General features: G+C 38.4%; 1 protein-coding gene across 1 annotated transcript in view; it reads right to left on the reverse strand.

The window, feature by feature from the left end:
* GYRA (DNA GYRASE A) overlaps positions 1 to 13069 on the reverse strand; it is a 287743-nt gene that overhangs the window by 99979 nt on the left and 174695 nt on the right. The gene's annotated exons all lie outside the window — the stretch shown is intronic.

Below are 13069 nucleotides of genomic sequence, written 5' to 3' on the forward strand. Positions count from 1 at the left end.
ATGCTTGAGAGAGTGAGATGCTCAAACAAAGTTGAACTGCCTTGTATGCATAGCCTTCAAATGAAGTCGAACTTCCTTGTATGTATAGCCTTCCAATGAAGTCGAATTACCCTCCTTGAGGCCGACTTTATCTTCCTCTGTCCGACTTGGTGTCGAGATTAGATAATTTATTTTTCACTCACAAATAATTATTTTTACATCGTTTCAACGCAAAAGAAGGGTCTCATAAAATATACAATGACTCTATTGACTCTTTATTAATCCTAGGAGTCCTCAATGGGGAATTTGACTAATAAAATGATGACCCAAGCATGAAGCCCATGCTTTAATAACTCATTGTAACAATAACAAAATTCTTTCGAAAACACAGTTTATGAAGTCCAAACCTAATGTTGGCATTATGATTCAAGTGTTGTCCTTGATGGCAACTCACTCAGAGGTTGGTACAGGTGATGGCAACTTAATCAGAGGACAGACCTTAGTACAACAGGCCAAGAAAGTTCATACACGCAGGTTCATTAAGCCCAAGTCGCGTATACACGCTGGTTCACTATATACCAAGTCGCGTGTACGCAGGTTCGCTATATACCAAGTAGGGTATACACGCAGTTTCATGAACGGAAAAGAGCGTACATGTTGGAAAGCTTACTTTTGGTCCGTGGTAGTTAGTCCTTGGAATTTGTGCCTATGGTTTTGGACCATGGAGTCTCGACAGACGTGTTGATCCCTAGTATTGAGTTCTTGGTATTGGGTTACTATGGTTTTGGACCGTGGTATTGTGAAGGGCCTAAAGCTATATAAGGAGAAAGATCATTAGGCCAGAAGAAGTAGTGAGTGTGTGTGAGTGATGAAGATCTGAGGAAGTGTGAGATCCAAATGCTGGTTATGGGTTGGTGATCTGAACCAAGGTTTCACTCATGTGGAGGATGATGGAACGAGATCTCAAGGCTTGGAATAATTATCTTCATATGGTTTGACTGTGGACAGACTAGATCTACTGACGCATGTTTATTATTATTATGATCTGGGTATGTTTTGATGTCTGATATAGCTGCGGAGTTTTAAGCTTGAATTTGCAGATCTGTACGCAGGTTGGGTTTGGTAAAAGAGCATATACACGCAGGTTGGGTTCATCCAAGTAGCGTATACAATGTGAAATATGATATTTGAAGATGGAGTTGGATCTGGTTGTTGTTATGATGTTGTTGACAAGGTTTCAGTGATTCAGTATTGGTTGTTTCAGTGATTGATGATGCAGGTTGTACTACAATGGTGATTGTCTGATGGATCCAGTATGAAAATGTATGAAACGTAGTCCCGGGAAGATCGTAGGCCGGCACCTACGTACTGGTAAACATATCAGCCAGTACAAGAGCCAGGGGGGTTGTAGCTCCCTTCCAAGAGCAGCTGGAAAACGAGTGAAGGTTGTAGCCTTCTGTAGGGTTGGCACCTACGTACTAGTAAATGGATCGGCTAGTACAAGAGCTATGAGGGTTGTAGCCCTCTGCAGGTTGTAGCCTGCGTGCTGGTAAAGGACTGCACCAGTACATTGTAAAAGAAGTTTCTTATTAAAGGAAGATAGAAACAAATTGCAGCAGGTGGTTTTCACCCACATTGGGTTTCCACCTTATATCATGGTGTTCATGTGTGTGCCTTATGTGTGATGATCTGTTCTGTTATACTGCACCTGTTTACTGTTAATATGGTTAATAATGTTCTGATGCATTTACTGAAGATAAGCTAACTGAATCATAAGATTTCTGCATGTACGCTAGTTGCCCTTAACGAAGTCGCGTATATACGCTGATATCCTTAACTTAAGCTGCGTGTATGAATCTGAGTATGAAATTGAAAAAGTTTTATCTCATCTGATAATACTGATTCACCCCCCCCTCTGAGTATTATTTCCAACACCTAATTACATTTTTCAAAAGTTATCCACCCTTCAGCTCGGAAGTTTTGATGAAGCTATCAATGATGAGCATTAGGTCAACTCCATGAACGAAGACCTTGATCAAATTGAAAAGAATGACACATGGGAACTCGTGCCAAGGCCGAAGGACAAAAATGTCATAGGGAGAAAATGGGTCTCCAAAAACATGACGAACGAAGATGGATACGTAACCAAGAATAAAGCCAGATTGGTACGTAAAGGATATGTACAATTAGAAGGAATTGATTTCGAAGAGACATTCATTCTTGTGGCTGGAATAGAAGTCATCCGGATGTTCTAGGCCTATGCATGCTCAAGAAAGATCAATGTATGTCAAATGGACATCAAACTAGCCTTCCTCAAAGAAGACTTGGAAGAAGAAGTTTACATAAAGCAGCAAAAAGGATTTATGCTTACTGATAAGAAACGCTATGTTTGCAAGTTAAAGAAAGCACTTTAAGGACTCAAGCAAACCCCAAGTGCATGGTATGCCAGCTTGGACAAATATTTGCAATAGAAAGGTTTCAAAAGAGGAAGTGTCGACAGCAACTCATATATTCAAATCGAACAAGATAGTTTGATGCTAATAGAAATGTAAGTGGACGATATCATCTTTGGCGGTGATGATAAGTTGAGTAAGAAGTTTTTCGACGACACACAAAAGGAGTTTGAGATGTGCTTACTTGGAGAATTAAATTTCTTCTTGGGACTTCAGATTTCTTGGGAAGAAATTGGAAGATTCCTTTCTTAATCTAAGTACATTAAAGACATGTTCAGGAAATTTCGATGCAAGATTGCAATCCAATTAGGAATCCATGGAAGTAGACCAGATATTATACAGATCATAGATTGGTAGTCTACTATATGTGATAGCTTGTAGACCAGATGTGATGCAGGCAGTGGGCCAGGTTCCACGATTTCAAGCAACACCAAAAGAATCTCAAGTTCTTGCTGTACAAAGGATCTTCAGATATCTCAACTGAACAATTGATTTTGGTTTATGGTATCCTAAAGGAAATGAATTGGTTATTACAGCTTATACTGATGAAAACTGGGCAGGTTGCATCAGTGATCACAAGCACACAAGTGGAGCAGCCTTCTACCTGGTGGATGTCTTGTGTCTTGGTTGAGTAAAAAGCAGTCTTTAGTCTATTTATTGCGAAAATTCCAAAACTGAAATCCTATTGCAGCAATTGGAATTAATTCTTCTAATTGTTAATTAATTTGACAATTTATTTGCTAACGCAAATATCAAATCAATCACACTGCAACCTTCACAAACAAAACTGCAGAAATAAATAGTGTTGGAAGCTAAGAAAATACTAGAACACGCACACAATAAAAATGACATTGTTATTTTGGAGAATTCTCCCCGAAAAAACCTAGTGTGGTAAAACCGATGCAGCAAATGAGGGTTTTATTATTATTATTCAACAGCGATTTAGAGTGCAATAATTTAGATGCTCTACATGCAATCTAATCTGAGGAAAAATACTAGCAAAATTTTTGTGAGAATTTTCTCTCACCCCAAAGCTAATTTCTACCCTTGAAACTGCCTCCCTAGCCACACACAAATCCTTTTGCGTCAACCTCTGCGCAATGCTTGTTATCGCCAAAAATTGATCACCTAACCATAGGCTACTAGATGGATCGAAGTACAGCATGTAGGGCCAATTTCACCATAGTAAAATTGCTTTCACTATAAGAAATTACTTAATAAACCACATTTATTAAGTTATTTTTTGCTAAACCCATGAAGAATAATTAATTAAATCATTATTTATTTAATTATCTTCTAGGAATAATTAATTAAACCGTTGTTTAACTAATATTTCTTATCATATTTAACCCAATCATGAAAATAATTAGATAAACCGTTATTTATCTTAATTTTATCTAGGAATAATTAATTAATCATTATTTAGTTATTATTCCTTGTCAGCTTTGACTAAATCCTCTAGGAATACTTAAACAAATCATTATTTGTTTATTATTCCTTAACCACATTCCTTGAGATGATAAATAAATCATTTATTTATTTATTATTTCTAAATAAAAGTATTTAACCAATTTAAATACTTTTTCCCTCCAACCAAATAATAAATATTCCAAACGGTTAATTCTAGAATTTGCTTAATAGTATTTTATTATTTTCCATTATTCGAGAATAACCTAATATTTTGTTATAAATTGGAGGGTTTTACATCCATTCTTCACTTTTGATTATTTTCATTATTGCACTCACTGTTGCAACTCTGATTATTATCATTGTCGCTTTCCACTTCTTTTCATTCTTAAGTTCCCATTTGAGATCTACACACATTTTGTTGGGTTTATACATTGTAAAGGGGAGAGACTCTACAAAGTTAAACACATTGAGGATAGCCAAGAACCCATCCCACAGAGGGGGTTGGTAACATCATTTGTCCCCTTCACAGGTGTCACATAATAAAATCTATTCTTTATATCTGGTTTTCATTGGGTCGTTGGAGTTATTTGCACTTAATTCCTTATTTGATTTTGTTGTTTAACTATTTCTATGGAATAGATCAGGACTTTGGCAAGTTTTGTTTCTATCATTCGCTGCAGATGCACATTGTTTTACAGCCATTTTTACAGTTGAGGTTGTTTGTCATCCACAGTCTAAAGTGGTTTCTTTTTGTACACCTTCGAGAAGAAAACACTCCAACAGTGCTCCCACAAAACCTCTGGAAATTTCGGCCTTCATCACACTACCTCTCACAAAACTGGAATACTTCCTCCTAAAATGTTGTTGACCTCCTATATCACCTGCTACTCACCCATTGGCTTTCTCTTCTCTACTGAGTCTCTACTACTAAAGAAATCGAATTGCTTCGGCAACTGATTATCTGCACTAGTGTATTCTCCATCACCACATCGATGCCTTCTTATATCTTCCTATTGGGACTCCAATGTCCAAGATTAAATCTTAATCGATGACTCGAATCATTTATGAATTGATCCGTGTGAGTTTCTTGATAATTTGCATCTTGACTTAATTAATTATGATTAATTCACCAGTTTTCCTAAGTTAAGACTTAGGAAACATTAAAAAAATTGGTTAATAATCTAATTAAGAAATCTCTAGGTGGAATTTCCATAAACGATTTCCGGGTTTTGCACATCTCCTGTATTGTACCTCTCCACCAAATTTCATGGCTAGAACACATCTGATGCTACAAAAACTAACACGTCCTCTTAGCGAGGACTATGTGCCTTGTAGTGCTACACATCCTGCCACAACACCCTATCTTTATATCACCCCCTGTCACATCGTTGATGTCTAGCCATACTTCCCACCAACTTCTCAACTCTAACGCTCCATCTGTGTTGTTGTTGACAATGTTGTATTGTTGCCAACTCTACATATGCACTGCAACTCCCTCTCATCTGTTGTTACTACAACTGCAACTGACAAGCATATGAAATAATTTGTACCTACTACTGAAACCAGTTCTCCACCATACCCATTTGTTCTCTGAAATAGATGAACTTAGCTCTCCCTAGAGCTTTTGTGAGTATATCTGCACCCTGCTCTTTTGTCAGAACATATGTTGCTGGACCGCTCCACACTATACACAATCTCTGATGAAATGACATTGAATATCTATGTGTTTCAACCTGTCATGAAACACTAGTTTCTCAGAGAGATTAATGCAGTTGTGATTATCACAATAAACATTGGTTGCCTCCATCCTATGCCTGAACAAGCTTACTTGCAGTTTCCAAAGCCATATAGCTTTGTACGTCGTTGTGCTTGTTTCCATATACTATGCTTCTGCAAAGCTCAATGCTATTGACTTATACTTCCTGCCACACCAAGAATCCATACTTGATCCAACAATGAAGTAGTATCCAAAGGAACTTTTCCTATCCACTGAATTGTCTGCCAAATCTACATTTGTAAATCCACATAGTCTGACATCATCCCCTCGGGTATATCTTAACCCATACTCAACTGTACCACGCACATACCTCAAAATGTGCCTTGTTGTTGCCCAATGTACCCTCTTCAGCTCTACCATAAACTGACTGAGGGTATTGACTGTGAAGCAAATATCTGGCCTAGTGTTGACTAGATACATGAGAGAACCAATAAGTTGTCTATACAAGGTGGGGTCGACATCCTTGTCATCTCATGCATATATCTTCTTCCAATTGGTGATCATGGGCCTAGATATGGCTTTACAATCCTACATTCGGAATCTCTTCAAAATGTTTGTAGAATATCTTCCCTGCCCAAGGAAGATATCCTCGTTTTCTGCAACACTTCTAATCCTAGGAAATAGTTCATCAACTCCAAAGCCTTCATATCAAACTCTGTTGCCAGTTTCCTCTTGCAGTGCTCTATTAGCCTTGATGATCCTGTCAAGAACAGATCATCCACATACAATACTAGGATGAGTGGCTCATCATCTACCATCAAATAGTAAAGGTTGGGATCTACGTCACTCTTCACAAATCCCATCCGTTGCAAGTAGTTGTCGATCTAGCCATATAATGCCCTCGGAGATTGCTTGAGAATGTATAAAGTTTTCTTCAATCTAGACACATGAGTGCGCCTCTCATGAGTTTTGAATCCATTTGGTTGTTCAATGTACACCTCTTCCTCTATCACCCAGTTCAAGAATGTTATCTTGACGTCCATCTAGTCAATCTCCCATCCCATCTGAGCTATTAGGAATATAACTGACCGAATAGAGGTATATCTGGCAACTAGGGCGAAGGTCTACTCATAATCTATCCCTTCTTTCAGTGCATACCCCTTTGCCGCCAACCTAGCCTTGTACTTCTCCATACTTCCATCTGCAACATCCTTGATCTTGTATATCCATCAAAAACCTAAATTGACCTATACACAAGCCTTGGAACTACCTCCCAAACATCATTCGTCATGATAGATTTGTATTCTTCTACCATGGCATGTACACATCCTTGATGTTGTGTGCTTCTTGAAAGCCTGAACGTTCAGCAACCTGAGCCACCAATGCTTGTACTTGTCAGGTTGTTTGCATTGTCTCTTGTTCATACTAGGAGTTCCAATAAACTCCTCTACATCTCTCAATATCTAACAAACCCCTCTGCTGGCTCGACCACTAGTGGTGGGAGGCTCAAACAACTCCTCATCCTCCCTTTGTTGCTCTATCTGTTGTGAACTAACTGGATCTCCTACACCTAAGGAAATGCATGTATTGGTCACTATACTAGATCCCTGTGACTGTTATGTTGGCGGCCCCACTGGCTGCCCTTGTTGTTGGACCAATGGAGCTTCTGCCTGCTGATTCTAATTACCTACAGGCATCTCACGGGATCTCTTGAACGATCAGCCTACCATGAACTTTGTGTCCCGTCTCACTACTACCTTCCTATTGCTAGGAATGTAGGTCTTGTATGCCTTTGAGGTTTTGTTATAACCAATGAAAAACCCCTTCTCTACAGTCTGATCCAATTTGGTGCACTTCGCACTTGGCACATGACAATAAGCAATGTTTCCAAAGATCCTGAAGTGACTAACTTATGGCTTCTTCCCTGATAAGACTCTTTCTGGCATTTTCTTCCCCAATGCTCTATGAGGACTCTTGTTCAGAATATACATTGTTGTGTTACATTCCTCTACCCAAAGAAACCTGGGCAAATCCTGGTCGTATAACAGCGTTTTTGCAACCCCAACTACAATTTTGTTCTTCTGCTCTGTTACTCCATTCTGGTGTGAATTGTATGGAATTGTCAGCTCTCTTCTGATGCCTTCCTTCGCACAAAAATCTATGAAGTCTTTATCAATATACTCTCCACCATTATCTGACCAAAGCACCTTGATCTTTTTCCCTGTCGCATTCTCCACAAGAGCCTTAAACTCCCTGAAACGATCGAAGACCTCATCCTTGGTATTCAAGAAATAGATCCAAGTTTTTCTTCAATGATCATCAATAAAGGTGACGAAATATTCGGCCCCACTGAGAATTCTAGTGGACATCGGGCCACAAATATCCAACTGTAGAAGTCCTAAGATGCCATCTGCTCTGTTGTCACTTCTTGAGAATGTTCCCTTAGAATATTTCCCAAGAACGCACCCTTTGCATATATCATTGTGTTTTATGCCCAGTTATAGAACCCCTGTTACTGTTTCCCTGAGCATCTTGAGTGCTCCATGATGTAAATGTCCCATTCTTCTATGTCATATCTCATTCAGCTCCTTCTTGTGCTATTGTCACTACCTACCAGTGCCATTAGAGAATCAAGCTGCAACCTATATAACTTGTTGCTTCGAACTCTAATTTGACTCAGCCTCTTCCAGCTTGGGTGTTTAACAAACACTTTCTTCCCTACAAAGTGAACATCATATCCCTTATCTTGTAGTTAGGATATTGAAATAAGGTTCATACCTTATCATGGCCAAACAATACCTCTATAGCATTTGTACTTGCTCATGATTCCCTCTGAAAATTAATTGTACCTCTCCCTACTGGAGTACATTTTTTTATGTTTCCCATTGTAATTTGGAAATCCATCTACTCCTCATTGCAGCTAGAGAAATATTCTCTAACCCTTGTCATATGAGTTGATGCTCCACTAGCTATATACGAAACACCTTGTGAAGTTGAGCTTGATAAGCAAGCAAATTCGTCCTATAATCTACAAGACAACTTTGAAGCTCCCCGAATATTAAATTGATCCATGACCATATTGAAGAATTCTTTTGTGTTATTCCTCTTCCTCTCGGCACTGATTCTACTAGTGCAACTTGCTACAAAACCCTTTGTGCCACAGATCAGTAATTTGCTCTTGAATATAAGTTTGTTGTTACTCCCTCTGCCTACTAAAATTTCTAATCTCAGGAAATCGATTTGCTTCTGCTACTTGCATCTGAAAATCTAATTTCCCAAGCAATTCGTACTGCCTGGCTAGGTAATCTGCACAACTTCTGCGAATTTTCCACTATTGCTCCCTCTGAAATTCTTGCTTCTTTGATCTGAGCTACCAATCTACTAAACTAGCTTTGATACCATTTGACAATTCCAAAACTGAAATCCTATTGCAGTAACTAGAATTAAATCTTCTAATTGTTAACTAATTTAACAATCTATTTGCTACGGAAAATACCAAATTAGTCACACTGCAACCTTCACAAATAAAACTGCATAATTAAATAGTGCTCGAAACTAAGAAAATACTAGCACAAACCCAATAAAAATGTCACTGTTATTTTGGACAATTGTCCCTAGAAAAACCCATTGTGGGAAAATCGATGCAGCAAATGAGGGTTTTATTATTATTCTTCAGCATCAATTTATAGTACAATAATTTAGATGCTCTACTAGCAATCTAATCATAGGAAAAATTCTAGAAAATTATTGTGAGAATTTTCTCTCACCCCACAGCAAATTTCTTCCCCCGAAACTGCCTCCCTAGCCACCGCAAATCCTTGTGCGTCAACCTCGACACATTGCTTGTACAGAACCTTTGGCAATTTCAGCCTTCCTCTCACTGCCTCTCCCGAAACTGGAATACTTCCTCCGAAAATGTGTTGACCTCCTTTATCGCGTGCTACTCACCCACTAGCTCTCTCTTCTCTGTTGAGTCTCTGCTACTAAGAAAATCGAACTGCTTGGGCCACTGAGTATCTGAACTGGTGTATTCTCCATCACCGCGTTGATCCCTTCTTATATCTTCGTATTGGGACTCCAACGACCAACATTAAATCTTAATCGATTGCTCACATCATTTCTGGATTGATCTGTGTGAGTTTCTACATAATTCGCACCTTGACCTAATTATTTCTGATTAGTTAACCAGCTTTCCTAACTTTAGACTTGAGAAACATTAAAAACATTGGTTAATAATCTAATTAAGTCATCTCTAGGTCGAATTTCCATAAACGATTTTTGGGTTTTCGAGATGTCATGTATTCTAGCCTCTCCACCAAATTTCATGGCTAGAAAACATCCAATGCTACAGAAACTAACACTTATCTTTAGTAGAAGCAGAATATATAGCAGCAACAGCATGTTGTGCTCAGTACCTCTAGATGAAACAAATATTGCAAGATCTACATGTAAAGTTTGACAAGCCCATTGCAATGTTTTGTGACAACACCAATGTCATAAGTATCTCACAAAATCCTGTTATGCACTTAAAAACAAAGCACATACCCATCAAATATCATTTCCTCTGTGACAGGCTTGCAGAAAATAACATAAAGGCAGAATACATTGGGAGAAAAGAGCAAATAGCTGACATCTTCACCAAACCTTTAACGCGTGAAAGTTTTGAGTAACTTCGATAGAAGCTTGGTATTCTGCCAAGTTACCAGTGATATCCTTTCAATCCAACCAAAAAGTCAAGGGAAGAGAAGCAGTGAAAGGGAGACAAGGATTTTGAAGGAAGTTAGAGGAAGGCATTTCCTTAGGGGGAGTAACCCTTTGCTGTCAATGTCAAAGGGGCAGAGATATCAATCAAAGGCATGGAGTCAGGTGAGCAGTGATTGAAGGGGAGTATGTGTTGCCATCAATGACAAAGGGGGAGAATGTTGAAATTTGGTTGTCATTGATTTCTACCCAAGTAGCACTAGATGGAGCATTGCTTTTGCTGACCAATATGTCATGGCAAATCACGCTATTTGGCATCAAAGGCATCTTTGTTGGATCATCCAAAGTTTTGGATAATGGCACAGTTAAGCTTAGACGTAAAGTTTTCAAGGCTGAAAATGCCTTGCTCATTGACAATTTGAATCACAGTTTGTTGAGCATGAGCCAGATGTGCGACAAGCAGCAAAGAGGACTTTTCGACTCCAAAAAGTGGGAAATAAGAAAGAAGAAGACAAATAAACTAGTGGCTACAGCATCTCGAGGACATAATAACTTATATTATCTAGATGAAATTGGAATGGAAACATGTTGCGTGGGAAAGGAAGATGAAAGTTGGCTTTGGCACAGAAGAATGGGTCACATTCAATTCAACAACCTTGTCAAATGCAACAAGAAGGAAGGAGTCAAATAAATGCCTCAAATCAAAATCTAGCAAATACCGTATGCAAACATTGTCGGCATGAAAAACAAACCTGGGTCAAATTTAAGACTAAGGAACATTCTACCTCAAAGCCACTGGAGCTAGTCCACACCAACTTATGTGGACCCATGAGAACCAAAGGGTTGAAAGGTGAGCTTTACTTTATATTTCTCATTGATGATTACACTCGAATGACAGCTATCAGTTGCATCAAGAAAAAGTCAGAAGCTTTTAAGCATTTGAAGATATACAAAGAAATGGTTGAGAATGAAACTAATCTGAAGATAAAGTGCTTAAGATCAAACAACATAGGTGAGTTTACATCCAAAGAATTTCAGCCCTATTGTGAAGAACATGGCATAAAAAGACACTTCTTAGCAACTAGGACACCTCAACAAAACAGAGTCACAGAAAGGAACAACAACATTGTACTTGAAATAGCCAGAACCATGTTAAGTGCTCAAAGTTGAGCATTTTCTTTTGGGTTCAAGCGGTTGAAGCAACAATTCATATTTTGAACAAAGGAATGCTTACGAGTAACAATGGCAAAACCCCTTATGAATTATGGAAAGGAAGACCAACCAATGTCAAACACTTCAAGGTTTTCAAAAGTAAAAACACATAAATAGGGTTGACTCAAAGATTGGCAAATTAGATTCCGAAGTGGAGGAAGGCATATTTGTTGGCTACTCCACCAAGAGCAAGGCGTACAAGTGTTATAATCTGAGACTCAACAAAATAATAGAAAGCATCAATGTGACATTTGATGAAGGCTATAGGACATAGAACAACCAACATTCAACAGAACAAGAAATTGAAGAACCAAGGAAAGAGGTGGAGGTGAAGGAAGAAGAATCTTTGGGAGTAGAACAGAGGAAGCAACAAAAGAGCAAGGAGAAACGCATCAACAACTTCTCAATCACCTTACAAAAGAACCTATGAAATGGTACCAGAAAAATCATCCATCAAAACAGATAAATGGAGACATAGATGCAGGAATTGGAACCAGGGGAAGGCAAAAGCACATGTGGCAAAAGAAAGACATTTTGCATTTCTATCCACCTTTAAGCGTAGCAATTTTGATAAAGCTAGCAATGATGAGCAATGGGTGAAGGCCATGAATGGAGAACTTGAACAAATTGAAAGGAATAACACATGGGAAACGATGCCAAAACCAAAGGACGAAAATGTCATATGCACAAAATGGGTCCTCGAGAACAAGATGTATGAAGATGGAAAGGTTACAAGGAATAAAGCGAGATTGGCATGTAAATGATATGCATAGGTAGAAGGAATTGATTTCGAGGAAACATTTTCTCCCATGGCCAGAATGGAAGCCATTCGGACTACCTTCGCCTATGCTTCCTCAAGAAAGATCAAAGTATATCAGATCGATGTTAAATCAGCCTTCCTCAATGGAGACTTGGAATAAGAAGTTTACATAGAGCGCCCGAAGGATTTACACTTACTGATAAGAAAGACTATGTTTGCAGGTTAAAGAAAACGCTTTACGATCTCAAGCAAGCTCCGAGAGCATGGCATGTCGGCTTGGACAAATATTTGCAAAAGAAGGGTTTCAAAAGAGGAAGTGTCGATAGCAACTTATATATTAAGATCGAACAAGATGGCTTGATGCTGATAGAAATATATGTGGACAATATCATCTACGACAGTGATGATGGAAGATTGAGTAAGAAGTTGATCATGGACATGCAAAATAAGTTTGAGATGTCCTTACTTCGAGAATTAAATTTCTTCTTGGGACTTCAAATTTCTCAGCAAGAAGATGGAATATTCATATATCAATCTAAGTACATTAGAGACATGAAGAGAAAATTTCGATGCAGGATTGCGCCCACATTCTGTGTCCAACATTGTTTTGTGTATGCACTACACAATGGTTTTCTCTACATCTAGCACAATACTAAATGTAAAAAATTTATGTTGACTTATAAACATATTGACCCTTTCATGTTGAATAAGTATTCTAAGAAGAAGCCCTTTTTCTCTTCCTCTCTTCACACATTACGTCATTAGTTCTCAAATATATTGGCACCCACAGTTTATGCCCAACATGGTTTTGTATATGCACTTGTTTTATTTCTATCC

This window comes from Pinus tabuliformis, chromosome X (assembly GCF_031772625.1).
Source record: "Pinus tabuliformis cultivar Carrire ecotype Pingquan chromosome X, CPIR1, whole genome shotgun sequence".
Classification (NCBI taxonomy): Eukaryota; Viridiplantae; Streptophyta; class Pinopsida; order Pinales; family Pinaceae; genus Pinus; species Pinus tabuliformis.